Source organism: Glycine max, chromosome 12 (assembly GCF_000004515.6).
Source record: "Glycine max cultivar Williams 82 chromosome 12, Glycine_max_v4.0, whole genome shotgun sequence".
In the NCBI taxonomy this organism is placed as follows: domain Eukaryota; kingdom Viridiplantae; phylum Streptophyta; class Magnoliopsida; order Fabales; family Fabaceae; genus Glycine; species Glycine max.
In genome coordinates, this window is record NC_038248.2 from 31582035 (window position 1) to 31587038 (window position 5004).

Consider the following 5004-nt stretch of genomic DNA (forward strand, 5'->3'; position numbering starts at 1 on the left):
TAAGTTTGACAATGCCATGCTTGATTTAGGAGCTTCTGTTAGTGTTATGCCTCTGTCTATTTTTAATTCTCTATCTCTAGGCCCCTTGCAGTCAACTGATGTGGTAATTCATTTAGCTAATAGAAGTGTTGCCTACCCTGTTGGTTTCATAGAAGATGTCTTAGTTAGAGTTGGTGAACTGATTTTCCCTGTTGATTTTCATATTTTGAATATGGAAGATGGATTTTCTCAAGGATCAGTTCCCATCATTCTAGGCAGACCCTTTATGAAAACTGCTAGAACTAAGATAGATGTTTATGCAGGCACACTGTCTATGGAATTTGGTGACATAACTGTTCATTTTAATATTCTGGATGCTATGAAATACCCATCTGAAGATCTTTCTGTATTTCGTGCTGAAATAATTGACCATGTTGTTGATGAATACATGAATGATCTTTATTCTAATCTGCATGCCTCTCACTCTTCATGCATTGAGTCTGAAATTGTACTTGATCATATGTCTGAATTTGATGCTGAGAGTGAATCTGAGAGTGATATTGATTGCATGCCTGGTGGTGGTGTTTTACCTCTTGAGATTGATTTTATAGAGTCAGATAGGACTAACCATGTTTCAGGAAGTACACATACCTCTGACTTTCTTTATGAGGTAAAGGCTGAGAAACCATCCCCTTCTACCACTGTCCAGCCGACCACACCAGAATTGAAGCCTCTGCCATCAAATTTAAAATACGCTTACTTGGACGATAGCAAGAGTTTTCCAGTGATTATATCTGCCTCCCTTGCTGATGAGCAAGAGGAGAAGTTGTTGTCAGTTCTCAAGAAGCATAAGAAGGCTATAGGCTGGACCCTGGCGGACATTCCTGGTATTAGCCCATCCACATGTATGCATCGAATAAATTTAGAGGATGGAGCTAAACCAGTAAGACAACCACAGAGAAGACTCAACCCGGTGATTCTTGATGTAGTGAAGAAGGAGATAACCAAGCTTTTGCAAGCTGGAATCATTTATCCTATCTCTGACAGCCAATGGGTGAGTCCCGTCCAGGTAGTCCCGAAGAAGACCGGCCTCACAGTGATAAAAAACGAGAAGGAGGAGCTAATTCCTACTCGGGTGCAGAACAGTTGGAGAGTCTGCATTGATTATAGGAGGCTGAACCAGGTTACCAAAAAGGACCATTTTCCCCTGCCATTCATTGACCAGATGCTTGAACGCCTGGCAGGTAAATCCCACTACTGTTTCCTTGATGGTTTTTCTGGTTATATGCAAATTACTATTGCTCCTGAGGATCAGGAAAATACCACATTCACCTGCCCCTTCGACACTTTTGCCTATAGGAGGATGCCTTTCGGCCTGTGCAATGCCCCTGGTACCTTCCAGCGGTGCATGATTAGTATTTTCAGTGATTTTTTAGAAAATTGCATAGAGGTGTTCATGGATGATTTCACTGTATATGGATCCTCTTTTGATGGTTGTTTGAATAGTTTGGAAAAAGTTTTGAATAGATGCATTGAAACTAACCTTGTTCTAAATTTTGAAAAATGTCATTTTATGGTTGAGCAAGGTATAGTTTTAGGCCACATTATTTCCAATAAGCGTATTGAAGTAGATCCTGCAAAAATTTCTGTTATTTCACAATTGCCTTACCCCTCTTGTGTGCGAGAGGTGCGATCTTTTCTTGGTCATGCAGGATTCTACAGGCACTTTATAAGGGATTTTAGCAAAGTAGCCCTTCCATTGTCCAACTTGTTGCAAAAGGAGGTGGAGTTTGACTTTAATGACAGATGCAAAGAGGCTTTTGATTGCCTCAAAAGAGCGCTGACTACCACCCCCATCATCCAGGCACCTGACTGGACGACCCTTTTTGAGCTTATGTGTGATGCATCAAATTATGCACTGGGGGCTGTCCTTGCTCAGAAAATTGATAAATTGCCCAGGGTGATATATTATGCTTCAAGGACTTTAGATGCTGCCTGTCATACCCTAATTTCGTCCGGGGACCTTTGCTTGGTGACATGCGACCTTTCTTTGGTCCTTGTGAGGTGCTTGGCATCCATCATTAGGCAATTTGTGAAATTCCAAGACATGCCGAAAAACCAAAAAAATATTGATGCACAATCCGTAAGTTTCCGTGACACACCGGAAATCAAACGGAAGCATCGTTGCATAATTAAGTGAGGTTCCGTAACATTCCGTAAGTCAAAAGGGGGATGATTATGTAATCCGCAAGGTTCCGTAACATTACGGAAAGAAAACAAGTATCGTTACGAAATTCGTAAGTTTCCGTAACTTTACGAAAAAAGAATCACCAAAAAACAACATAGGGGGGTGTACTTAGTAAAAATGGGGGTGCAAATAGCACCCAGGCCCACTTGGGCCCTCCAGAATATTCCTCCAGAAGGCTGTTGCTTCTGGAGGAAGCAACCTGGCTCGCCTGGGCGAGCTGAGCTCGCCTGGGCGAGCTGAGCTCGCCTGGGCGAGCTGGGCGGCAACCACCTCCCCTATTTTGCTATAAATAGGGGAGGAAGTGAAGAAGGAAAGGGTCAGCCCCTTTGGCACTTCTCTCTCTTTCGAATTTGCTTGGAAAAATCGTTTCCGTGAAGAAAATCTAAGCCGAGGAGCTTCCGAAACGTTTCCGTAACGTTTTCCGTGAGGAATCTCGCAAAGGTTTCAACCGTTCTTCGACGTTCTTCATTCGTTCTTCATCGTTCTTCGATCTTCAACGGGTAAGTACCTCGAACCAAGCTTTTCGATTCATTCTATGTACCCGTAGTGGTCCACATTGTGTTTCGTGCATTTTTATTCTCGTTTTGTTTACTTTTTATACCCCCTGTTGACGTGCTTAAGCCATTTTACTTAAGTCATTTCTCGCTTAACTTAAAAATAAAATAAATTTCCACCGAACGTTTGAATTGTACTATCCATTAACTTCGGTTAAAATAAATTCCGACCGTTCGGTCGTGCCGTAACCACGTTGGAAATCAAAAAGAGGTAAAAAATAATATAATAATCAAAAAGACATCTTTTAGTAAAATAAAGCGAAAAATCAATTGGACGTTTTCTCTTTGGGATTTCTCATTCTTAATCGAATTGATTAATAACTAAAGTGAAACTAAAGGCTAAAATCAATTCGCCTAGTCAAGCTCGTCCATAAAAATAGGCTTTTGAAGTTTGTCATTTCATTTTCTCACTAAGTAAAATGGATCATTTTTAAGGTCCAAACGCCTTAAAATGATCACCTCTTAAAGTAAAAAAGAATCACTTGATAAAAAAGAACTACGTAGGTCTGATTTTCTCATCCCAAATTGAGGAATACGTAGGAGCAAAGGGAAACACCCTTGTCGACCACAAAAAAAAGAAAATATAAAAAGGGTATAAAGAATATAGAGACATAAAAAGGGAACACAAAAAAATCAAAGTCATGTTTGCACATTCGATTAAAGGCTGCCGTCCCTTGGGGCGGACGTATGGGGTGCTAATACCTTCCCCGTGCGTAAATACAACTCCCGAACCTTTCACTTAAAAGTTCGTAGATCGCGTCTTTTCCGGTTTTTCCGACGTTTTCCTCAAATAAACGTTGGTGGCGACTCCGCGCGTATTCCTTTCGTGGAACACGCATCCCGCGAGTCTCGCGTCGCCCTCCCGCCGAAGGGTAGGTTGCGACACTGCCCAAGCAAATTATACTACTACTGAGAAAGAGCTTCTAGCCATAGTTTTTGCTCTTGAAAAATTTCAATCTTATTTGCTTGGTACTCGCATTATTGTTTATACTGACCATGCAGCTCTAAAGTACTTGTTGAAGAAGGTTGATTCTAAGCCTAGGTTGATCCGATGGATGCTCTGGCTCCAAGAGTTTGACTTGGAGATCCGTGATAGGAGCGGAGCACAAAATCTAGTTGCTGATCATTTGAGTCGGATCGAATGTGTCTCTGATGCAGATTCACCTATTCGGGATGATTTCCCGGATGATCATTTGTATAGTATTTCTGACTCTCTTTCTACTCCCTGGTTTGCTAACATTGTCAATTATTTAGTTGCCTCTGTTTTTCCTCCCTTAGCATCTAAGGCCCAAAAAGATAAAATTAAAAGTGATGCTAAGCATTTTATTTGGGATGACCCCTACTTGTGGAAATTGTGCAGTGATCAGGTCATTAGACGGTGCATTCCAGATCATGAGACTGACTCAGTCCTGCAGTTTTGTCATTCTTCCGCACCGGGAGGTCATCTGGGTGTTCAAAGGACAGCTCGCAAAGTGCTTGATTGTGGTTTTTATTGGCCCACCATCTTTAAAGATGCGTGGAAGATCTGCAGCACTTGTGAGCAGTGTCAGAGAGCAGGAAATACACTTACATGGCGACAACAAATGCCTAAGCAACCTATGCTATTCTGTGAGGTGTTTGATGTCTGGGGTATAGATTTCATGGGTCCTTTTCCTGTCTCTTTTGGTTATGTTTACATTCTCCTTGCAGTTGACTATGTTTCAAAATGGGTGGAAGCCAAGCCCACTAGAACTAATGATGCTAAAGTTGTCGCAGACTTTGTCAGGTCTAATCTGTTTTGCAGGTTTGGAGTACCTAAAGCAATTGTTAGTGATCAAGGAACCCATTTTTGCAATAGGACAATGCATGCCCTGCTTAAAAAGTACGGGGTGGTACACAGGGTATCCACACCATACCACCCCCAGACTAATGGACAGGCATAAATTTCTAACAAGGAAATCAAGAGAATTCTAGAGAAGATTGCGCAGCCAAGCAGGAAAGATTGGAGTACCAAGCTTGATGATGCTCTCTGGGCACATCGGACTGCCTACAAAGCACCTATAGGAATGTCTCCTTATCGGGTTGTCTTTGGAAAAGCATGTCATCTTCCAGTAGAAATTGAGCACAAAGCATATTGGGCAGTGAAGACTTGCAACTTCTCTATGGATCAAGCTGGCGAGGAAAGGAAGTTGCAACTGAGTGAGTTAGATGAAATCCGCCTAGAAGCCTACGAGAATGCCAAGT